Source organism: Caretta caretta, chromosome 5 (assembly GCF_965140235.1).
Source record: "Caretta caretta isolate rCarCar2 chromosome 5, rCarCar1.hap1, whole genome shotgun sequence".
Classification (NCBI taxonomy): domain Eukaryota; kingdom Metazoa; phylum Chordata; order Testudines; family Cheloniidae; genus Caretta; species Caretta caretta.
This window is the reverse complement of record NC_134210.1, coordinates 3,726,092-3,752,036: the sequence shown is the minus strand read 5'-3', so window position 1 is coordinate 3,752,036 and position 25,945 is coordinate 3,726,092.

Below are 25,945 nucleotides of genomic sequence, written 5' to 3'. Positions count from 1 at the left end.
TTAAGCAGTTTTTATCACCCCACTGCATAAGATAGTGCCGTTCATAGTACACAGGTTTCGCTGTTGAAGTCTGGGCCAGTCTCCTCTGTTGGAATCTTCAGTCTTCTCATTGTCCTTGTTGCTTGCAGTGTAGGTGGGGGAAGGAGAAAGGCGAAGCATGGGGCCCCAGTGCTCTGTTTTATACCCCTAGTCCATGTGCTTGGAGAACACAAGTCCAGGCATGTCTGGTGGGCACTTCTGAATCAAAAGGTGAAGCAACACCCCGGTGTGTCTCCTGTGAGTGAGCCATTGAATTGTAATTCCTCTGCTGGACAATGGCTGATGTTGTCTGTTCAACACCCACCTGGGCACTGGTTACTTCCCTTGCCATTGTCTCTGGAGAGCTAGTATCTGGGCACTTCCCAAACCCACAGCATATTTTAGTGAAAACCGTACAACACAATTCTTATAATTTCATATGCATGATGATTTACATATTTAGATAGAACAGTGGCTTTCAGCAGATCATAACCTTTCCCCTGATACCTCACACGGCCTGCTTTATATGCAATGTCACAATTATATATAAATGAGGAACATGGGGTGACACGGTGCTCCCTCAAGGTATAGAGTGTCGCACAGTGCTTGCTGACCTTGGTGCTCTCCTGAGTGATGCTTGGCTTCCTACCAAAGCTGCGTGGTGCCAATGGTGACCCCAGTTCTCTGTGACAAAAAGATGCCAGTAAAGTTAAAAGGTAGAGTGTATAAAATGGTAATTCAACCCATCTTCACATATGGAACAGAGACTAGGCCTGCCACGAGGAAGGAAATCAGTGTGCTCTCCACCATGGAAATGAAGACGTTGAGATGGTCAAGTGGTTGGACCCAAACCCGCCCTGACAGGAAATGAAACAAAGTTGCAAAGGGCCTAATATGGATTGCTCCAATTGAAGACAAGTTGAGGGCAGCTAGGCTGCATTGGCATTGGCATATCTAGCACAGGCCTGAGAGTTATATTGGTAGGGTGGCCTTTGCAATGGTTATGGATGGAGGACGACCACAGAGGAGACCAAAGTCTTGGTACATGGACTAGATATCAGCAGATCTCAGAAAGTTAATCTGCACGACTGCCTGGCATATGATCATGAGTTTTGGAAGAAGGCTATTTACGGATTCCAAGGCCAGAGGGGACCATTAGGATCATCTAGTCTGACCACCTGTAGAACACAGGCCAGAGAACTGCCCCACAATAATTCCTGGAGCAGATCTTTTACAAAAACAACCAATCTTGATTTTAAAATTGTCAGTGATGGAGAATCCACCATGACCCTTGTTCCAATGGTTAATTACCCTCCCTGTTAAATGTACACCTTACTTCCAGTCTGAATTTGTCTAGCTTCAACACCCCACCACTGGATTGGGGGGAGGGATAGCTCAGTGGTTTGAGCATTGGCCTGCTAAACCCAGGGTTGTGAGTTCAATCCTTGAGGGGGCCATTTAGGGATTTGGGGCAAAAATTGGGGATTGGTCCTGCTTTGAGCAGGGGGTTGGACTAGATGACCTCCTGAGGTCCCTTCCAATCCTGATATTCTATGATTGTGTTAGCCCTTTCTCTGCTCGAGAAGTATTTGTATTCTCTGCTTTATTAAGTATTTGTTCCCCATGTAGGTACTTCTTCATTGTAATCAAGTCAACCCTTAACCTCCCCTTTGTTAAACTAAATAGACTGAGCTCTGTGAGTCTAATCACTCTAAGGCAGATTTTCTCATCCTTTAATCATTCTCGTGGCTCTTCTCTGAACCCTCTCCAATTTATCAACATCCTTCTGGAATTGTGGGCCCCAGAACCGGACACAGGATTCCAGCAGTGGTTGCACCAGTGCCAAACACAGAGGTAAAACAACCTCTCTGCTCCTAGTGGAGATCCCCCTATTGATGCATCCCTGGATCGCATTAGCCCTTTTGGCCACAGAGTCACCTTGGTAGCTCACGTTCAGCTGATTATCCACCATGACCCTATAAAAGTCTCCAACCCTGAATAGGGAAGTGGCAAGAAAGAAGGAGACTGCAGAATACCCTGCTCTGTGTCACACATACATGCGCAGCGATCACAAATGTTTCCATTTACCTCACGGGCCTTCACGGCCAGCCGCAGGCATCAGAAGAAGGAACCAGAACTTTCTGCTACAAATAAGAGGGATTGACCATTTCAGCTAAAGGAAGTGGAATATTGGGATGTATAGCCTTTGTGTGGGCTTCCAAACACTAGAGGGTGACATACTCACAGATACGTCTCCAAGTGTGGTGTTCCATCCAGCAGAGGGCAGTAGTGGGCACAGACACACAGTATGTTACAGCTGGCTGGGAGGGAGAGGGGATGGATCACCTGTAGGTGACCAGACAGCAAATATGAAAAATTGGGACGGGGGTGGGGAGTAATAGGAGCCTATACAAGAAATAGGAGCCAGATCCTGATACCCTCACTTGTACTGAGTACTACTTCACTCTGAAAAGTCCCATTAGAACAATGGGCTACTCATGGTGTCAGATATTACAGTGCCTGAGTATGGGTCTCAGAATCTGGCCCTTATAGAGGGACATTGATCCTGGGAAAGGGTCTCAAATCTCCCTGGTTTAAGCCATTTGCCTTTTACTCATGATACACCTTCCTTTTTACCCCAACTTGTTAATCCCCAGAGCTGCATGTGCTTAGTTCACACTGGCAGGATCTACATGGGTGAGTTAGTACTCAACACATTGGTGTGCTTTAGAGATTGCACTCCTGTGGTGGGCATTGCCACGCTGTGTGGGCATACCCCTACCAATCGAACTAAGTGTAATAAAGATGGGAGGATGACTTGATTAAGGATCCAGCAGGAGAAACTGGGCTCAGAGGGGACGGTGGAGAGGAGAGGGACTGATTAAGACTCAGATAGCTTCAGGAACAGCGGTCCCTTCCCTGAGTCTGGACCAGGACTTAGGGGGAGCCCATGAGTGGACACTAAACAGTCTATATTCTAGTCTATTCTATTTTATTCTGTTCTCTATAGGTTCTTATACCATGCTCATTACCATAGGCTCTGAGTGCATTAAGCAATGTAACTTACATCTTGTCACGTGTTGTTTATTCTCTCCTTCTCTCCCCAGGGGAGAAGTGTGAGCTGTGGAGTGTCTTGTTTTGGTAGGTGTTTTTTTAGATATACATGTTGCTCTATGTTTGTTAGAGAAGGCAAGGTCAAAAAATGTGTCTGGCACTTGGAGCAGAAGGTGGGAAGGTTTGGGATGGGCCTTAGTTCCTGGGGGAGGTTATCCCCTGGTCTGGGACCGGCCCTGGAGAAAGATCTATTTCTCCCACACAGATGAGATTTACTCTTATTGGAGAGTTCCACTCGGCAAGAGGAGTTATCAACCATGGTTTTCATCCTGAAACTTTAGATTCTTTTAGATACCCTGGGCCCAAGCCATGGAGCACCTTGTAGATAAGGACCGAGACTGCCCACCAGCACCACCTCTGTCATGCTTGAGTTCAGCTGTTGCTTATCCAGGAGTTGATCTCGTCCAAATGCTGGGCCATCTTGGTGCTAGTGGTGTGGTCGCATGTGGTGAAGGGTAGGTAGATCTGCACAGTGCTGGCCCTGGAATCCATGCTGTCTGATCGGGCCACCTAGTGGCTGTATGCAAACCTTGAAAAGGACCAGAGAGTTCATCCTTGCGAACATCCCCATCCTGAACGTGTGCGTTCTTTTCAGGGAAGCAGGAGGGCAGTTTTTCACAGCGCTTGGTGCTCAGCTTTAATGTAGATTGTGGCTACTCAGGTACCGCTCTGGATAGCTCCTGAGGGCGGGATTCGGCATCTTCAGTGGAGGTTGATGGGAAGGTTCTCTGGGCCTGTAATACAGCCTCAGTACGGAGGAAAAGGACCTAGGGGTGACAGTGGATGAGAAGCTGGATATGAGTCAGCAGTGTGCCCTTGTTGCCAAGAAGGCCAATGGCATTTTGGGATGTATAAGTAGGGGCATAGCGAGCAGATCGAGGGACGTGATCGTTCCCCTCTATTCGACATTGGTGAGGCCTCATCTGGAGTACTGTGTCCAGTTTTGGGCCCCACACTTCAAGAAGGATGTGGATAAATTGGAGAGAGTCCAGCAAAGGGCAACAAAAATGATTAGGGGTCTGGAACACATGACTTATGAGGAGAGGCTGAGGGAGCTGGGATTGTTTAGCCTGCAGAAGAGAAGAATGAGGGGGATTTGATAGCTGCTTTCAACTACCTGAAAGGGGGTTCCAAAGAGGATGGCTCTAGACTGTTCTCAATGGTAGCAGATGACAGAACGAGGAGTAATGGTCTCAAGTTGCAGTGGGGGAGGTTTAGATTGGATATTAGGAAAAACTTTTTCACTAAGAGGGTGGTGAAACACTGGAATGCGTTACCTAGGGAGGTGGTAGAATCTCCTTCCTTAGAGGTTTTTAAGGTCAGGCTTGACAAAGCCCTGGCTGGGATGATTTAACTGGGATTTGGTCCTGCTTTGAGCAGGGGGTTGGACTAGATGACCTTCTGGGGTCCCTTCCAACCCTTATATTCTATGATTCTATGATTCTATGAATCATTATCTTTCATCCAATTTGTTTCAGCCTTTGTTTTCTGCTGTCAGCGCTTGAGTGTCCAGCCCTCTCTCTTCCTCTGGTGCAGGATGACAGAAAACCCAGGAGACCTGTGTGGCCAATGGGGAGGAGGGGGCTGATGTGTCAATGATTGAGGCTATCATGCAATGATAGTGATTCACCAGTTCCTCAACTCCTCATCCAGTGGGTGAGGTGCTGCTATGCTTTCGCAGGCTTTGGAATTTGGTGGAATCCAGGAGCCTTTGTGGTTGAATCAGTATCAAGGGTCTTTCTTGTTGCCTGGGAGAACTCTGACCACTGAGATGATGGTCTGCCCAGGACAGTGGCTGGGTTGTGGTGTCCTCAGTATTGACATCTAGGCATCATCAGGGCAAGGGTGTGAGTTGGACCAGGGATGACCTATGAAAGTCCTAGGGAGGCAAGTGAGTTTGGGGGATTTTGCATGACTGGCCTTGTCGATATGCATGTTAAGCTGTCCTAATACAAGTCAGGTATTTCCCCACCATTACCAACCAGGGGCGGCCCTAGACTAGCTGCCAGCAACTGGCGCCCTCGGCGAACCATGCAATCGGCGCCCCCCCAAACCCAAACCCCAAGGGCAGATCTAGGCTGCGGTTTTTGGTAAACTGGGAAACATTTTGTCCCTTTTTTCCTTTTAATGTTTTGTAAGCATTTTTTTTTTAAACAGAGGCTTAATTATTTGGTTTGTCCGTCCGTCCATCTGTCCAACCAATGTTTCTGAGATCAGACAAAATAGAGACACGAAATTTTCAGAATAGATTTGTATATGACATCTAGATGATATTTCAGTCTGGTTTCAAATAAAAATGCCTTAAAAATGTTAATTATAATTTGTATTATTACAAATCCAAAATCATCCATTACTCTATCCTGCTTTAACTGCCCTTACCACCACATCCAATACAGAAAGAAATAAGAAAACTCTTCAATGAACTTTAACTTGTATTTACAAAACACTCCGAATAAAAAACGCTCTGTGCTCTTAAAACATGACTTTTCTTGCTTTAAGTTTTGAAAATCCAGTCACTAGTTCTTTTAGATCCAGTTTTCCAGCTATTTCATGCTCTATTGACATTGTGGCAAGTCTAACAAGTTCTCTCTTGCTCGATTGTTGAACGCAGATATGTTTTTATCAATTTTAAGTTTGAGAAGCTACGTTCCCCACTAGCTACGGAAACTGGCAAAGTTAAAAGAATGCATAGAGCTATACAAATGTTTGGAAAACTGTGAGTTTATTTTCACAAACAAACTTCAGTACTTCTTCAGGAGTGGAATGTTTCTTAAGTCGTTTTGAAAAAGCCTAAAGCTCACTACACAAATCTGTAGCATCAATGTCTTTTGAATTTTCATGAGTCAATGCCGACTCCAGTTTTATACAAAATTCTCTTATCTGTTTTGCTGTTTTCTTTTGCAAGCTGTGGATATCATATAGAAAGCCAAATACTGACTCTAGCTGCTGCATCTGTTGAAATCTTTCATCAACTGAGTGAATAGCAGTATCAAGACCTGCGAAGTAGAAATTCACTTTGAACCTTTGTTTTGGGTTCTGAATGGGTGTGTCTCGTCCATCATATGAAAACTGCTGTTTCTTTTGCTGAATGCAAACTAGCTGTGGTTCAAATTCTGTCGGAAAGTCTGTTTCTTCAGCAAGCTCGAGAGAATCTACCAGTGTTCTTTTGAATCCTTCATCACTTCTGATTTCCTCCAGAATATTTTTAGTTTGCTGCGGTTTTTGGATAGCAGAATGTATGTTCAAGTTCTTTTCCTGAAGCTGCGTACTAGTAAGGTTAATCTCGAAAAGGATATTATACCACAAAATGAGTGAAGTCTCAAATTTGAACTTGGAAAGGCCATTTGCAAGAGCTTCTGCATCTAAACATGCCATATTGCCAGATGATCCAGTAAAGGTAGTGTCATAAATATAAAGGGAAGGGTAAACCCCTTTAAAATCCCTCCCGGCCAGAGGAAAAATCCTCTCACCTGTAAAGGGTTAAGAAGCTAAAGGTAACCTCGCTGGTACCTGACCAAAATGACCAATGAGGAGACAAGATACTTTCAAAAGCTGGGAGGAGGGAGAGAAACAAAGGGTCTGTGTCTGTCTGTATGCTGCTTTTGCCGGGGATAGAACAGGAATGGAGTCTTAGAACTTTTAGTACGTAATCTAGCTAGGTATGTGTTAGATTATGATTTCTTTAAATGGCTGAGAAAGGAACTGTGCTGAATAGAATGACTATTCCTGTCTGTGTGTCTTTTTTGTAACTTAAGGTTTTGCCTAGAGGGATTCTCTATGTTTTGAATCTAATTACCCTGTAAGGTATCTACCATCCTGATTTTACAGAGGGGATTTCTTTACTTCTATTAAAAGTCTTCTTGTAAGAAAACTGAATGCTTTTTCATTGTTCTCAGATCCAAGGGTTTGGGTCTGTGGTCACCTATGCAAATTGGTGAGGATTTTTACCAAACCTTTCCCAGGAAGTGGGGTGCAAGGGTTGGGAGGATTTTGGGGGGAAAGACGTGTCCAAACTACGTTTCCCAGTAAACCCGGTTAGAGTTTGGTGGTGGCAGTGGAGATCCAGGGACAAAGGATAAAATTAATTTGTACCTTGGGGAAGTTTTAACCTAAGCTGGTGAAAGTAAGCTTAGGAGGTTTTCATGCAGGTCCCCACATCTGTACCCTAGAGTTCAGAGTGGGGGAGGAACCTTGACAGGTAGTATCATCAGAAATTTCAATTAGGGCATCATAAATGTTTCCAAGTTCATAGCGCAAAGAGGCTTCAAAGCATCAATGCGACTCTCCCATCTTGTCTGACTAAGTGGTTTCCCAGTTAGAGAATTCACCTGGCAAGTCAGAATCTCCCAACGGCATGTTGAGCCTGAGAAAAACACATAAACACGTTGCACCAGGTCAAAGAAACTGCTTGCCTCCAAACAGCATCTAGCAGCATCATTGACAACCAAATTCATAGGACTCATAGGATATCAGGGTTAGAAGGGACCTCAGGAGGTCATCTAGTCCAACCCCCTGCTCAAAGCAGGACCAATCCCCAATTTTTGCCCCAGATCCCTAAATGGCCCTCTCAAGGATTGAGCTCACAACCCTGGGTTTAGCAGGCCAATGCTCAAACCACTGAGCTATCCCTCCCCCAAATTCAGAGAATGCGCACTGCAAGGAACGAAAAAGTCCCTAGGATTGATTTCCACCATTCTCCTTTGCACACCATTGTCTTTACCCTTCATATTTCTCCCATTATCATAGCCTTGGCCACGTAAGTTTTCAACAGATAATGACATTGTTTCAGTCATAAATGCTCCAGTCGTCTCCTTCAGTGGTACAAAACCCAAAAAATGTTCCTTTATGAGCACTTCGGCATTATCTTCATCTGCAGACTTTTCCATATCCACAAAACGAATGATCATCGTCATTTATTCAACATAGAGACTAACCAATTTATTTGAGCATAAGTTTTCGTGAGCTACAGCTCACTTCATCGGATGCATTCAGTGGAAAATACAGTGAGGAGATTTATATACACACAGAACATGAAAAAATGCATGTTATCATACACACTGTAAGGAGAGTGATCACTTAAGATGAGCTATTACCAGCAGGAGAGTGGGGGGAAGAGGGGGGAGAAAACCTTTTGTAGTGATAATCAAGGTGGGCCATTGCCAGCAGTTAACAGGAATGTCTACGGAGCAGTGGGGGTTGTGTGTGGGGGGGGAGGAATAAACATGGGGAAATAGCTGCGGAACCACCTGATCAACATCCTCTACAGCAAACAGGGAAAGATTAAGAATGAGCTCTCAAAACTGGATACTCTCATAAAAAACCAGCCTTCCACACAAACTTCCTCGTGGCTGGACTTTACAAAAACTAGACAAGCCATTTACAACACACACTTTGCTTCTCTACAAAAGAAAAAGGACACTAAACTATCTAAACTACTACATGCCACAAGAGGCCACAGCAATGGTTCCCTTAACCCACCCAGCAATATTGTCAATCTATCCAACTATACAATTAGTCCAGCAGAAGAAGCTGTCCTATCTCGGGGCCTCTCCTTCTGCCCCTCCACCCCCATGAACATGATACAGTTCTGTGGTGACCTAGAATCCTATTTTTTACGTCTCCGACTCAAGGAATAATTCCAACACACCGCTGAACAACATACTAATCCACAGAGACCTTCCTACCAACACTACAGAAAGAAGGATTCTAGGTGGACTCCTCCTGAAGGTCGAAACAGCAGACTGGACTTCTACATAGAGTGCTTCCGCCGACGTGCATGGGCTGAAATTGTGGAAAAGCAGCATCACTTGCCCCATAACCTCAGCCTTGCAGAACACAATGCCATCCACAGCCTCAGAAACAACTCTGACATCATAATCAAAAAGGCTGACAAAGGAGGTGCTGTTGTCATCATGAATAGGTTGGAATATGAACAAGAGGCTGCTCGGCAGCTCTCCAACACCACTTTCTACAAGCCATTACCCTCTGATCCCACTGAGGATTACCAAAAGAAACTACAGCATTTGCTCAAGAAACTCCCTGAAAAAGCACAAGAACAAATCCGCACAGACACACCCCTGGAACCCCGACCTGGGGTATTCTATCTGCTACCCAAGATCCATAAACCTGGAAATCCTGGGCACCCCATCATCTCAGGCATTGGCACCCTAACAGCAGGATTGTCTGGCTATGTAGACTCCCTCCTCAGGCCCTATGCTACCAGCACTCCCAGCTATCTTCGAGACACCACTGACTTCCTGAGGAAACTACAATCCGATGAAGTGAGCTGTAGCTCACAAAAGCTTATGCTCAAATAAATTGGTTAGTCTCTAAGGTGCCACAAGTACTCCTTTTCTTTTTGCGAATACAGACTAACATGGCTGTTACTCTGAATACAATCCATCGGTGACCTTCCTGAAAACATCATCCTGGCTACTATGGATGCAGAAGCCCTCTACACCAACATTCCACACAAAGATGGACTACAAGCCATCAAGAACAGTATCCCCGATAATGTCACGGCAAACCTGGTGGCTGAACTTTGTGACTTTGTCCTCACCCATAACTATTTCACATTTGGGGACAATGTATACCTTCAAATCAGCGGCACTGCTATGGGTACCCGCATGGCCCCACAGTATGTCAACATTTTTATGGCTGACTTAGAACAACGCTTCCTCAGCTCCCGTCTCCTAATGCCCCTACTCTACTTGCGCTATATTGATGACATCTTCATCATCTGGACCCATGGAAAAGAAGCCCTTGAGGAATTCCACCATGATTTCAACAATTTCCATCCCACCATCAACCTTAGCCTGGACCAGTCCACACAAGACATCCACTTCCTGGACACTACGGTGCTAATAAGCGATGGTCATATAAACACCATCCTATACCGAAACCTACTGACCGCTATGCCTACCTACATGCCTCCAGCTTTCACCCAGACCACACCACACGATCCATCGTCTACAGCCAAGCTCTATGATACAACCGTATTTGCTCCAACCCCTCAGACAGAGACAAACACCTACAAGATCGCTATCAAGCATTCTTACAACTACAATACCCACCTGCGGAAGTGAAGAAACAGATTGATAGAGCCAGAAGAGTACCCAGAAGTCACCTACTACAGGACAGGCCCTACAAAGAAAATAACAGAACGCCACTAGCCATCACCTTCAGCCCCCAACTAAAACCTCTCCAACGCATCATCGAGGATCTACAACCTATCCTGAAGGACGACCCATCGCTCTCATAGATCTTGGGAGGCAGGCCAGTCCTTGCCTACAGACAGCCCCCCAACCTGAAGCAAATACTCACCAGCAACCACACACCACACAACAGAACCACTAACCCAGGAACCTATCCTTGCAACAAAGCCCGTTGCCAACTGTGTCCACATATCTATTCGGGGACACCATCATAGGGCCTAATCACATCAGCCACACTATCAGAGGCTCGTTCACCTGCACATCTACCAATGTGATATATGCCATCATGTGCCAGCAATGCCCCTCTGCCACGTACATTGGTCAAACTGGACAGTCTCTTCGTAAAAGAGTAAATGGACACAAATCAGATGTCAAGAATTATAACATTCATAAACCAGTCGGAGAACACTTCAATCTCTCTGGTCACTCGATTATAGACCTAAAGGTCGCAATGTTACAACAAAAAGACTTCAGAAACAGACTCCAGCGAGAGACTGCTGAGTTGGAATTAATTTGCAAACTGGATACAATTAACTTAGGCTTGAATAAAGACTGGGAGTGGATGGGTCATTACACAAAGTAAAACTATTTCCCCATGTTTATTCCCCTCCACCACCCCCCACTGCTCCTTAGATGTTCCTGTTAACTGCTGGCAATGGCCCACCTTGATTATCATTACAAAAGGTTTTCTTCCCCGCCCCCACCACCCTTCCCCCGCTCTCCTGCTGGTAATAGCTCACCTTACCTGATCACTCTCCTTACAGTGTGTATGATAACACCCATTGTTTCATGTTCTGTGTGTATATAAATCTCCTCACTGTATTTTCCACTGAATGCATCCGATGAAGTGAGCTGTAGCTCCCAAAAGCTTATGCTCAAATAAATTGGTTAGTCTCTAAGGTGCCACAAGTCCTCCTTTTCTTTTTGCGAATACAGACTAACACGGTTGCTACTCTGAAACCTGTCATTTATTCAACATGACTCACATCTGGTGTACAGTCCAGTTTTATTGAAAAGCATTTTGCAGATTGGGCAGCTTCTACAATTTTCTTTTCAATGGCATTTGCTAGGATTTGATTCACTTCATTCTGCTTATTTTTTCCTAAGTAATGAACCTGTGTTTCATGATCAGTTATTTTACGTAAATGCTCCTTAATGACTGGATCAAACAAAGCTAGGTAGTCAATTAATTTTTAAAAGTTTCCATTACCTGGAGTGTATAATTTTTCATTTCTACCGCGGCCACGGAATGCTAAATTTTGCCCACCGAGAACTCTCACTAAAGCAATCAGATGCTCTAATATTTGTTGCCAATATTCTTCTTTTTCCTTGATCACATGTAAAATTTCTCCATTGATAGTTTTTCCTTTTTTCAATCATAATTCATGTTCTTTCCAATTTTGAAAACATTCCAAATGTTCTGTACTTCTTTCATGTGAAGAGAGAATTGAAGATATGTTTTTCCAGTCCTTCAAACCATTTTCAGTAAGTGATGTACCAATTGCTTGATTTCTAAACAACTTGCAGCAAAAGCAAAACACTTCCCTCAGGGAAGGGAAATTTATGAACTTGTTAGGGTCCATGTTCCACAAGAATTTGCCGCACACTGTCATCACATCTGGGCCAGGAAGCTGGGTCCCCATACTGTAACTTGTTTGTAACTTCCTTATCCTGTCTTCTTTCTACTTCATTTATTTCAACTTCTGCATGTGTCCTCTGAAGGTGAATAAATTTTCTCCACTTCCATATCAGTCTGATGCTGTGAGCTGCCTTCATCTAGAAATAAGTTTCCATCATCTTGAGTTTCCAAACTGCTTTTTTGTGGATGTGAGCTACCCTCATCTCGAAGTAATCTACCTTCATCTTGATGTTCTAAACTGCTTGCACGTGGATGTGAGCTAACCTCCACTCCAAGGAAAATTCCTTCATCTGGATGCTGTGAACTGCTTCCATCTTCTTTGGATTAAAGAGAAGATATTTCAGGAAGGATCCCTGCTGTTTTGCTTGGTCCTTTTCCTTCTCAGCCTTTCGTTTATGATACTCAGCTCCTGAGGGTTTTCTTTTTCCTCTTTCTGCCATGGGGCATTTAAATATTGTTGCGTACTGTACTCCCGACTGCAAGCATGATAGCGTTAAGGATGGCTGACACACACCCCACATGGTTGGCGATTTAAACCACATTGCAGCCATCCCAACACATCTTTTCACTGCTTAAAGGTTCACTGATTAGTAACACACACTCACTTCCCTACTAAAACAGCTAGTTACAGCATTTACATGGAAAGCAAATGACCTTTTTCAACGTTATAACCCGACACCTGTTGTTTGGAAAGTAATCCCCTTCCTCGTGGTTACGCACTTGGAGTGTAGCGTCATCACTTTCATAGTCTATTGAGCGTTAACGCTGTTACTTTTCTTTTATGGACCTTATTTATTACATGTGAACCAGTTATAACAAAGAAAAGTTCATAATTATACAGCCCAATAATAACGCTAAGGTTTAATAACGCTTAAAGATACTCACATTTTGGATTTATAATGCTGAAAGACATTATTCTTTATTCTTTGGCACCAAGAAACACAATTTTCCACAGTATTCGCTTGATTCTTAATCATCTACCTGCGATGTGTGTTAAAATGACCGTTTGACATGTATCAACTCGCGAGATCTCCGCTCTACAGGAATTTCCGGCTATGCGACCTTGATGTATATTGGAGTTAGGTGTTACTAGCTTCGCAGCTCTTGCCGCTGGCAGATGTGTTTCATTGTGGCTGAGTTATTGCTTATCAAAATTGCTGAATGGGTCATCATGACCCTACGTCACAAATTGAAAAAAAAAATTGCTAAAATATTCTTTATTTTTGCAGTAAATAAAAGATTTGACATCTTAATAAATTCTCAGAAATGTAGAGAAATTAATTATCATTCATATTCCCTCCGTACGCGCATGGGAATTGAAATAATGACATCTTTGTTATTTTATTTGTATTTTTTTTAATCTTTTTCCAAAAAAAAAAATCTTTTTTTTTTATTTGATTTTTTTCCTCGAATTTGGTGCCCCATTTAACTTGGCACCTTAGGCGACTGCCTAGTTTGCCTATATGGACAGGTCACCCCTGTTTCCAACAAGATACTGGTAAGCTCCTTTATGAAACCTTTTGTCTGTGGTGGTCTGTAAACGAGTATAAAATCCTTTAGCTTTGGCTTTGTTACTGTCAGATGAGTGAATTCAAATGAATTTGTCTGAGGCACCTCTCTTGGATTTAATGTTTGCAGACAAGATGAATGCAGTGTCACCTTCCTTCTTGTCTTATCGAGGTCTGTAATGTCCCCTCAGATTACCTGGGGGTGAGGTGGGCTAGAACAGGGCCATGATCTTGGTGATGCAAGCTGTATCAGGTGCTTCATTGCTGATGCGGTCACATATTGTTTGTTGACAGCAGATTTTGCATTGATCAGCATCACCTTTAATTCATGAGGTACTGTGCTCTCTGCTTCCAGCCCGTGCCTAGGTAGTGTCCTATGCAGCGCATAAGTGTTAGATGTCTGGAATCTGGTTTTTTCATGTCTGCTCTGCGTCCTTAGACGGTTCCTCCCAGCTTGGACTGTGATAGCAGAAGCAGTGCATTGTGCCGTGGGATGATCAGATGGAGGGACTCTGTCCGGTTCACCATGGGGAAGGCAGGTTGGTTGGGTACTTTTGGGAATGGTAGCCTGGTTGAGTGCTGGGAGTGGGCAGATTGGGAGCAGTCTGTCCTGGCGGAAGTGGCAGCAGGACCAGCAATGGAATAATAGTGATAGGCCATGCCCCGCCCTGCAGGAGGGAGTGTTAGTGGCATCGGGTATCTGTTTCCTGGCATTACTCTGTCAGCAGCGCCCCGGTACTCTGCCCTGCTTTGGGAAGGAGGTGGAGAGGCGAGAGGAGAGAGGAGGGGAGGTAGCTCTTAGCAGTTAGTCATGTCTGGACAGTGGCCGACTGTCCAAAAGCTGGTGAGGAAGCTGCGGAAGCAGGGTTGGAGCTCAGGGGTCCTTTCTCATCATAAGTGCTGAATCCTGTTGATGGGGGGACCAGAATGTCCTGAGAAGCAGGGACCTGTTCCTTTAAGGGCTCTCCAGTTCCCCTGCTTTTTCTGGTGGTGCTGGGCCCCGCTGCTGTGTCCCCACTGGGCGGGGGGAGGAGAGAACAGGCACCAGAGGGAACCACAAGATCTTGTCCAGCAGCCTCCGTGAAGATTCCCCTCTGTATTCACTACAGCCCCGGGTCCTTTCACTTCTCTGCCACGAGGGGGCAATACAGGGGACACAGGGAAACGTGAACACATTCCTTGTTCTTGTGTTTCTTCTGCAAGCTCCTGGACACCCCTCGCCCCCTGAAGACATCCAGGGGCTTCCTCCCTTGCAGGACCAAGTTGGCATCAGTACTTTTTCAGATCACTGGACCCTGGTGCGAACTAGGGTGACCAGATGTCCCAATTTTATAAAGACAGTCCCAATTTTTGGGTCTTTTTCTTATATAGGCTCCTTATATAGGCCCCCCACCCCCTGTCCCAATTTTTCACATCTGCTGTCTGGTCAGCCTAGTGCGAACCCACTGGCCTCAGTGCTATGAGGCCAGGGACCAGGCCAGCATGATTCAGAATGCTTAAAGGATTGGAAACATGCCCTGTCGGGATCGACTCACGGAGCTCAATCTATTGAGAATATCAAACGGAAGGCTAAGGGGTGACTTGATCATAGTTTATAACTACCTATGTGGAGAACAAAAATTTGATAATCGGTTCTTTGATCGAGCGGAGGAAGGTCTAACACGATCCAACAGCTGGAAGTTGAATCTAAACAAATTCAGATTGGAAATAAGGTGCACATTTTTAGCAGGGATGGGAATTAGCCACTGGAACAAACTACCACAGGCTACGGTGGATTCTCCATCACTGGCCATTTTTAAATCAAGGGTAGATGTTTTTCTAAAAGATCGGCTCTGGTTCAAATGGGAATTAATTCAGCGATGTTCTCTGACCTGTGTTCCACAGGGGGTCAGAGGAGGTGATCACAGTGGTCCTGTCTGGCCTTCGAATTGATAGGCTGGGGAGCTTTCCTCCTCTCTTCCCACTTGTCTCCATGCTGGAGCCTCTGGGGGATTCTGGGCTGGCCCGGAAGGTTAATGACTCCAGGGGGTTAATGACATTACCAGCCGCTCCACGCTAATTCCATTAGGGCTTGTCTGGGTTCCCTTCTCATTGCAGGCTGACTGCGACCCAAGGCCTCATTACAAGCAGAGACGGCTGCAAAGGCGAAGCCAGTACAGTACATTCCCCCCATGACCTTTAATAAACTTACAATCCACCGCCTCATTAGACCAGACTAGGGATTTTCAGGAGAGGTTGTAAAGAAGTGCTGTAATGACAGCGAATTAGAATGATGGGCTTAGAAATGGAAAATCAGCTCTGTTCTATTGGACAGACAAGGAGGTGATGCATCAGGACTCCTGGCTCTATTTCCAGCTATGCTACGGGCTCTTTGTGCCTCAGTTTCCCCACCACTGTACTTGGACACCTAACAGCTCTCTAGATATATTGTAGTGCAATCCATCTGATGAGGAGTCTAAGGTACTTATCTGACTCCCATTACCCTTGTGCCTGAGCACTTCACAGTCTTTAATGTATTTATCCTCACAGCACAGCACTCCCATTCATTCCCATTAAACAGGTGGGAAACTGAGGCACGGAGAGACTAAGGGCCAGATTTGTAAAGCTGTATAGGTGTGTATGGTGCAGTAGGAACTAGGTGTAGAGCTGCTTCTGAAAAGTCCACGAGGCACCTATCTACCTTTGAAAATCTGGCCCTACATGACTTGCCCCACCCTACCCAGGAAGTCTGGAGTGAGGGGGGGGACTTGACCCTCCATTTTCTGAGTCCCATGGGAAAGCCCTAACCATTGGACCATCCTTCCTCTCCAGGCCGTGAATTAGGTGGCACTCAAAGAGACCCAGCGTAGTGCTACCAGGCAGCACAGCCCACGTTGGTCAGTATGAAAGCTAGAGTCAAAGAGACCAACAGGATCTGTCCAGCAGCCTCATCTGCTCTGAACCCCTCACAACCAACATCTCTCCAGCTCTCTGCAAGGAGGGAGAGTCCAGGTGCAGCACTGTTATGTCTTAACTGAAACAAGCTGGATGCCAGAGGCACTGTTTTTATCATCTCATCTCTGGTGTGAAAGTCTTTCTCTGAGGGTACTGAGGTAACGAGCTAATTGTGAGTAGGTGACATGGAATATCTTCCAGCTGTGAGGCTACACAATGCCCAATTAGCACAAGCTAATGCAGCTGCCTTTGTTTCATGTGTTGCAAGGCTAGGAGCAGTGCAGCTGGTGAGGGCTGAAGTGAAATCAGTGCCAGCTATGCCCAGACAGCAATGCTTGCATCAAAGGAGCTACCTAAATAAATTAAATGCATTCCAGGTGAGCTCCCCTGCCCCTACATTTCCCCTCCCTGATAAAGCATTATTCCCAAATCATCCCAGCACCTAAATTAAGTTTCTCCCCTTTTAGTCTGGGTGGTTAGAGAAGAGGGACTGAGACCCAGGACTCCTGGGTTCTATTCCTTAGCCTTCACCCTTGTTACTACATGTGACCTAAGGTAAATCATAGAATATCAGGGTTGGAAGGGACCTCAGGAAGTCATCAAGTCCAAACCCCTGCTCAGAGCAATCCCCAAATTTTTGCCCAGATCTCTAAATGGCCCCTCAAGGATTGAACTCACAACCCTGGGTTTAGCAGGCCATTGCTCAAACCACTGAGCTATCCCTTCCCCAATCATTCACGCTCTGTCTGCTTCAGTTTCCCCATCTGTAAAATGGGGTGTAGTGAGGCTTAATTCACTAATTAGTGACCGCAAAGAGTGTTGTTATCATCCCTTTGCTGTGTGGTAGCATGAGGACTGATAACTTTATTTGCTGTGTTGTGTAGCTCGCTTCCCTATAGCCTTAACTCCGGTCCCAGACACCCGCAGTTACTAGGGGTACTGGAATCATTCCTTCTTCAACAGGAAGAAAACAGCGACAAAGTACAGTCCCACAGACAACCGTCCACCCAACTCGAGTTCCAGCTTTGTTCGGTTGTTCACAGGAACCCCACCCGGCTGGAACTTTCTACAGCACATAGAGAGGCCTAGCTGCAGACTCATGTACTGCAAGCTTATGTCATATCTTTTAACCAGTGATGAGAGCAGTGTAAGACCTTGCTGGAGCAGAATAGAACATGCCCACGGAGGCTGTTTGACAATGAGCAATTTCCACTGTATTCCAAATAGTGCCGTACTGGGCCAAGGGAGGCCACGGAAAGGGTAAATTTCCAATCCTCAGAGGCTGGCATGGCGTCTGCTCCCTGGATCTTCTGCAGCTGAAGGGCAGAAAGGGCCAGAGCCTGCAATGGCTGGCCGTGCAGCTCATCCACTGCAGCAAAAAATCACAGCGAAGCCTTACCGCCAAGGCCTGGTGCTGTGGGAAGCCGAGGGCTAGCGGTCAGGCTTGAGAGAGGTGTTATTGCCCCGGGCGGTGACAGGGTGTCTGCTGGGGTTGGTCCAGAGGGGTGATGGCTGGTAGGGCGGAAGGTTCTCTGTTTGTATCAACAGAGGAGCCCCTGGTCTGGCAGACGGAGAGATAGCGGTAGCGCCCAGCTCCCCAGGGAGGCAGAGGGGTATCAGCTGGGCCTCACAGGAGGTGTAAGAAGTTCCAAAGCAGCGTTTCATCAGCGCCAGAAGAGTGGCACGTCCGGCTGCCGCAGTGAAACGAGAGCAGCTTTTCCGTCTGTTTACCAAAGAACCGGCAGGTCCCATTTCAAGGTAGATGAGACAGGAATCAGAAAGAAGAAATGCTCCTGGAGCGGGAGCAGCAGCAATATCAGGCAGGCTCCCTGTGCATCTGTTACTAATCTCATTAATAGCAAGGTGCCACCAGGGGGAAATTTCCCTTCCTCAGAAGCTCCAGGGGCCAGACTCTGCCGTTACTTCCACCCAAGAAAGCCAGAGTAACTCCGAGGACGGCACCAGTATTTGCTTCAGATTCACAAAGCCATAACGGAGAGCAGCATTTGCCCTAAAGCCTTTGACTATCACAAAGAAACATCTGTGTCTTTAATTTAAAAAGCCTCAGACAACAGCTAGAGTTTCTTCTTGTTTGGGGGCTTTTTGTTTTTAAAGGTAATTTCACCCTGGTGAGACCTACTGAACTGACACCTTTCAAATCTGAGTCGTCTGGAGCATGGCAAGGTGTGTGGAGATTCAATTCCCCAGCCCTGCTGCCTGACCTTGGGCAAGTCATTTCCCCGATCTGGGCCTCGGTTTCCAAATCTGCCAAAGGGAGATAATGATGCTGCCTCTTGGTGGTAAAGGGTTTGGAGAACTGCAGACGGGAAGTGCTATGGAAGAGCTAACTGTTATTATTCCCAAGAAGACGTGCAAAGCAGGTCATTTTGAGGGCAAATTATCCCATCCCTGCTGGCTCGCAACAGATCCTGGATGTAAGATTTATTCCTGGAACTCTCTGCCAAACAAGGATGCCGATTTTCATGTACACCTGTTCACTAGCACTCAGACTGTAACCCGTCCACTCCCTGTCCTGTGGCTATTAACAGCAGTCACCGCTGACCCGGGCTGCATCGGAACTAGGGTTGTCAAGATGAAAGGCACTGGGTCTCCTTCCCGATGCCCTGAGTCGCCCACTCTCCCCAGTGAGGACTTCCTTCACTATTGAAAGCCACAGCTGGAAATGCTGCAGACATTTTTTCAAGCCCTTTTTTTATTATTGTCCTCCTCTGAGGTGCCTTTCTAAGCATGCCTAGGATTTTGTGTTTTAGCTGGAACAATAATAAATATTGAGCAAAGAAAGTGAATGTGGATCCAGAGCACCTCAATAAATAACAAGTAAAAAACCCCATCCCAAATCAAAGCAAGCAAGCGGTGCAGAGCTTGGTTTGTTTGTAGACCTAATTCAATGTCTCTTCTGTCCTGAAAGCAACAGCTCCTCCCTGCCTCAGGCTCCCAGTGGAGGCATTTTCCATACTGGAAACAAATCTATTTTGACATTCCTGAAGCTTTTATACCCAAATTACCCTTAGTCAAACAGCCTTGCTCATTTCCCAGCAGCGCCGTATGTACATGAGGGACAAACCCTTTGGGGCGAGGTGACCCCCAACAAGACTGGCATTGTTCCGAGTGCCCGTGTTATGCTCAGCCAGCTGAACTCCTGCTTGGGGTCTGGCACGAGCCGCTGGAATGGCTGAAGGAGGGTGCCGGGGGGCCAAAAGGAAAACTTGGCAACTGAATTCTGGACCGAGTGCTGCCCAGCCAGATAAATGACTCTGTGCCAACTTGCAGCCAAGCAGAGATGCCTCTTCAAATGTCATTTCCCTCTAGCCCCCAGAAGGAGGAACCTGCCTCTCCTGTTGTGTTTTGTTGTCAAAGTAAATGGAGCAGTGGGGCGGGAAGCAATCCTGGTCATTATGGTCCAGTAGAAAGACCTGCAGGCACCAGCAAAATAATGGCTCCAGTATTGGAAGAAAACATCTGTAAGAACTTAGAGCACAGTGGAACATTGCAACCTAGGGTGTATGGGAGAAATCATACACTCACAGGCTGCAAGGGACCAGCTAGTCCATCCCCCTGTGCTGCGGCAGGATCAAGTCTTCCTGACAAGGCACACAAGCCTGATGATTCTGACTGAATTACCAAGCAAAGGGATGAAGGGGGTGCCTTGTGGTCAGCTATTCAATTATTGTGTGCTTCTTGCTGGGCAGTATTGAAAAGAGAACAGTTTGCTGCCCGGAGAAGCTTAGTCTTAGTAGATCTAACGTATACCTAGGGCCATATTTTGCACAGGGAAGAGATGAAGATGTGAATAGCCAGGTCATCATCCGTCAGGATGGGACGGAGTCTCCTGGCCAGCCAGAGATGACGGAAAGCACTCCTTGTGGATGCTGGTAGGTGAGAGTTCAGCCTCTGTGAGAAATCCAAGAATTGACCAACTGTGGGTGGGCCCCTTCAGCCAAAGGAGACAGCCCCGTGGCTGGGAACTCTGCAGAATGCTTTCCTCTGCCCTCCACTTCACTCCTGTCTTGCTTGGGTTCATCAGTCAGCTGTTTGACAGTGGGGCTTGGAAGACACCAGGTCAGGGGTCCAGGAGGGAAGTGATCATCCCTGACAGTCCAGGTTCAGTTCAGGGCTGGTCCCATCCCTGCTCAGTGCTGAAGTTTTCCCCCCTGTAAAATGGGGGCAATGATACTGTGCTCCTCTGTAAAGCGCTTGGAGATCTAGAGAAGAGAAGCACTTTGGAAGAACCAGCTATTATTATTATTGTATTGATTTGTATTATCATAGCCCTCTGGAGCTCCAGCCAGGGACCAGGCTGTGTGCTAGGTCCTGTACAAACGCCGAACAAAAAGACGGTCCCTGCCCCAGAGAGCTTCCAGTCTATGCATAAGGCAAGAGACAACAGGTGGTTGCAAACAGTTGGAAGAGCACAAGGAAGCAATGAGACACTGCTGGTCGGTGTGACAGGCCGCAGCCGCAGCACATTACCAAACCGGTGTCAAGGAAGCGGGGCGGGGAAGGGAATGGCACCAGGTTGGCAGGAGAGCTCACAAGAACCCTGCAAGGAGTAGAGGGGAGACAATGGGCTGAGCGTGAGAAAGGGATAAACCCCACGGAGGGGAAGGACTGATTTTCACTGGGGGAAGGGAGATGAGATGAAATTGAGCGAAGGGGAATGTCGGTGAATATCCGGAATGATACTCCCTTTCTCCCAATCCCAGCCCTAAGCCTTTTCCCCTGCTGGATCCCTCACTCAGAACAGCATCAAACATCAACCTCCTCTACAACCCATTTCTTTTATCTACCCTTACACACACATACACACAAAGAGAGAGAGGACACAAACACAGCGACACACACCCCTCTGCGTGTTTCCCCTGGTGCACCTGACCCTTAATCATGTGTGTGGTTTCTGTCTGAATCCAGTAGCAGGCTGTATGGGGCAGGTGCCTCATCTTCTCTCCTCTCTGCTCAGAGCCAGGAACCTCTGGATAAATACTAATCTCCATCCACTGTGGGGTTAGGTCCCCAGGGAAATAAGGAAAGGGCCTTTCCTGTAATGGTTTAACATCAGACTTGGGAAAGCATCAGAGAGGACGCTGCATGGAGCAACCCTGCCATGACCCCATGGAATAGGTTAGGAGTTACGTCCAGTAATGTCTTTCCTAGACGGGATTTCCTTGGTTCTGTATGATATTTACAAGGTATTGACCCGCCACTTGCTTCTGCCGGTGCTGACTTATTGCAAAGCAGCGACTGACTGAAGCGGCCGAGCCCGTCTCTAGCTCCAGACCTACCCCAAAGCCAGGCAGGTTCTGAGTTCGGGGGTTGGTTCAGTCCTGTCTATAGCTGTTCAGAAAGTTCCTTTAAAGCAAAGCACATAGACACTGTGGTGATTTGCCTGGGGAAAAGCATGAAGGCAGAGAGACGGAAGACAGACCATTAACTTGGCCGGTCCCTTACTGAATGAGCAGCCTCTGCAGATCTTTCTGGTTTGCCCTGAAATAGTCGGTGCACCCAACTCAGGCCCCCTTGCCCCTGCCTTTGTGACCTCCCTGCAGGGGGTGGGACAGGCAGAGTGGGAAGGCCCTGTTAGATGCTGCAGGGCTGTGTCCAGCAGGACATTTCTCTGGCAGAGGCCTTCGAGAGATGTCTGATGATGTCAGGGAAGGAGTGTTGTTATCGGTGGTCTGAACACAGGACTGGGAGCCAGTAAGTCCTGAGCTCTGACCTGGGCTCACACACCCACTCTTGTAGCCTTGGGTAAGTCCCTTCACCTCTCAGATCCCCCTCTGTAAAAGGGGCACTGTACTGGCCTAGAAAGGTGGGCTTGTGGCTAAGCTGCTAGATGAGGGAGTTCCAAAGAGGATGGAGCTCGGCTGTTCTCAGTGGTGGCAGATGACAGAACGAGGAGTAATGGTCTCAAGTTGCAGTGGGGGAGGTCTAGGTTGGATATTAGGAAACACTGTTTCACTCGGAGGATGGTGAAGCACTGGAATGGGTTACCGACGGAGGTGGTGGAATCTCCATCCTTAAAGGTTTTTAAGGCCTGGCTTGACAAAGCCCTGGCTGGGATGATTTAATTGGGGATTGGTCCTGCTTTGAGCAGGGGGTAGGACTAGATGACCTCCTGAGGTCCCTTCCAACCCTGATATTCTATGATTCTGTGATTCTATGAGGACTTGGAAGAGCTGGGTATAATCCCCAGCACTGCCAGAAACTCCCTGTATGACTTTGAGCAAGTCATCGAACCTCTATGAGCTACGGCCCCTCTTTCAAATCTGTTAAAATTCTCCTCTGCTTTGAAACCTCCCAAAACCCTGACACCGGTAAGGCTGCTGGGGGCCTGAGACCTTTACTTGTCATGCCCACCCGCATTGTTCCTTGTCCCATCTATTTGTATCTATCTCTTGTGTTACATTTAGAGTGTGATCTCTTCGGGGCAGGAATCCTGGTGTTTGTACAACACCTCGCACAATGCGGGACTGGGCCTGCTAGGCTCTATGGTAATACGACTAATAAATAATAACGAGATGGTGATAATTGTACAGCTTGGGCTGTTGTGAGGTGAAATTCCTTAGGGATTGTGAGTTGCTCAGGTCTGGGCCACATGACAGAGTTAGGTCGATGCAAGGCGGTTTACATCGATCTCACTCTGGAAATGTCGACACGTAAATTTCTCTCCCACTGAGTTCATAACTCCACCTCTGCGAGCAGGGTAGAGTCAAGGTCGATGTGGTTAGGTCGATGCAGTATCAATGTAGACGCTGCCTTGCTTACGTCGACTGTTGCTGGCTTTCAGGAGTCATCCCACAATGCCCCACCCTGACCGTCTGGTCGACACTAGCGCTCCTGATGCAGACAGGCACCGCCGACACATGGAGCAAAGTGTAGACATGCACGAGCGATGGAATTGCAGCGGCAGGTCTGTGCCAGGGTAAGTGAGGTCACCTGAATGTTGTCGTGTCCACACAGCCTCAGAGAGTCTGGTGATCAGTGACCTAGACAAGGAGAGGGCGTGGTGAGCAGTAATGAGTTCATGCTCCTGAAGTGCTAGGTATTATTAGCTAGATGCACGAACACTGTGGCGAAGAGGGCCGATAAAATGTACAGAAGGAGAGGAGATTTGAGGTGTGAGAAATGTAAACAGCTCACCAGATCTAAAGCTGCCTCTGTGGCTGGGCTGAACAGCCCGTCTGCTGCCCCAGTGTGCCCGCTCCTAGCAATTCTGTGGTAGGGGAGAGGACCCCAAAGTGGATTGCAGACGGAGGAGTCAATGGGACCCCGCTGGCCCTTTCTGTTCTTTGATGGCGCTAATGACAGAGTTTTCACTGAGGGATTTACGAACAGCCAACTGCATTAGGGAGAGTGGTGAAGCGGATTTAATGCTGTTCGCCTTGTTATTATCTCTTAGATTCTCCACAGCTGGTTGCTCTAACTTCTCTAAAACTCCTCCCCAAACAAGCCACTGCTGGAGGGGTTCCTGTGTCCACAAGGCTCTATTTATAACCGAGATCCCATTTAAGAGATAAGCTAGGGGAATTTAAGCAGGATTTAAGCTAAGCAGTTCTCTGTGACTAGCAGACAGTGTGCATTACGGTAGATTTACTGTGGAATCGGAAGGGGGAGAGGGAAAAAGCAAATATGTCACCAGAGCAACTATACAGAAAGCCAGCACGACGGTCACTGCCTGGCACACCGTGCTGCGGACCTGCAGAGGCTGCGTTCCCCACCCTGGTTCCCACCTGCATCTCAGGGACCCAGCTGATTGTTCCTCAAGCTCCGCTGAGCAGGGAGCATTCCAGTCCCTTGCTCATTCTGTTAAACAGCAACAATCAGTTCTGCCGTATTGTTCCCCCCCGGAGCTGCATGGTTCTCTTGTCAATTATTTCAAGAGCATTTGAGAAGGGGGATGGTCTTGTGGTGAAGGCCCTGGCCTCCTCCGGCACAGGCGCAGGCTGTGTGACCTTGGGCTGCTCACCTTGCCGCTCTGTCCCTCAGATCCCTGCAAAACAAGGCTAAGGAGACTGCAGAGGCCTCTCTTGGCTGGTTAGATTATAAACTCTTCGGGGCTGCCTCCCGCTGTGTGTCCTGGTTGGGCCCCCTGTGTCGCCGTACTCTAGGTACAATCCAAGCTCTGTGTGGCCGTGATGTGGCTCCGGAGTCAGTTTCACGTCGCTGCGTAACAGCTGAGCTGCCCGACGCCCCAAAGACCAGGATAAAGGTCGGGGTTGAGGACCGCAGCGGGCAGCTCCGCTCTGCAGGCCCAGCTGAGCTCTCCACAGCGAAAGCTCCTCCATGCAGGGGACAGAGCTTGCTTTGGGCCCCGCGCTGCTGCCCAATACCCCTCGCAGTGGCGAGGCTCGGAGTTTGCGGCACTCGTGCTACAGGGCTAAAAATGGCCGTGTAGACGTTCCCGCTCGGGCTCTGAAGCCAGGCACAGGGGGCGGGCCTCAGAGCCTGAGTGGGAACGTCTACACGGCTATTTTTAGCACTGTGGTATGAACCCGAGTCTCCGGACCCGGGCTCTGAGACTCGCTGCCACGGGGTTTCTTTGCAGTGCAGACGTACCCATAGGGGCTGGTCAGAGACTGTGGGACAAACTCCCCCAGGAACCCAGGACCATGGGCAGTGGGTGAAGCTTCCCCTGGGGGAGGCTAGCTCCCTGTCCCACCTCTTCCACCCGTGGTCCTGCCCACACTCCACCCCAGGCCCCACTCCCGCTCAGCCCCCTCCCCACTTGGCCCCTGCTCACCGCATTCCTCCTCTCTTCCACCCGCCTCCCCCGCGAGGCCCCAACTGCCCGCAGCGATGTGGGAAACAGCAGGCGGGGGGCTCGCGGGGGGTGCGGGTGGGGGTGGAGGAGAGAAGGACCATGGTGAAGGGAGAGGAGGGTCTCAGCCTGGCAGGGGCAGGCTGTGGGGACCTTGGGAAAGGGGCGGAGCAGGGACGGGGAGTCCAGGCGTCCGATGGCAGGTCTGGCTTAGCCGTAGCCTCCCCTGGCCTATTACACCCGACACTTATGCCCAGGACCAAACCCTCCCCACACCCCCGCCTTCACGAACGCACGCTGAGCAGCATGTGCAGAGAACACGTTCACGCATCTAAAAACCCAGCCCCACACAGCTGCTCCTTGGGGAGAGGCAGGGAGAAGGGAAGAACAGCACAGGACAGATGCTAGTCGTGTCCCTTAATGCCTGGCTGGCAGGCGCTCAGATATTACAGGGATGAGCGCAGTCTAAGAAACTGAATGGAATAGAAGAGACTCTGCTCTGATGCAGGAGGCGATGGCCGGTGCTTTAGCACGGTGCCCGTGCGTTTGTCTGACATGCACATCGCTCTCCCTGAGGAACGGCGAGTCACACCACGCTGCAACGGAGGGAGCGGCTGTCCGGGTGCATGCTGGGAATCTGGAACAAACACAGCCTGGAGGCCGAGAGGCCGTTATCTCCCTTCACGATCACCTGCACGTGTGGTGCACACCTGTGACTTTTTGGCCACATGCAAGGCTGTCT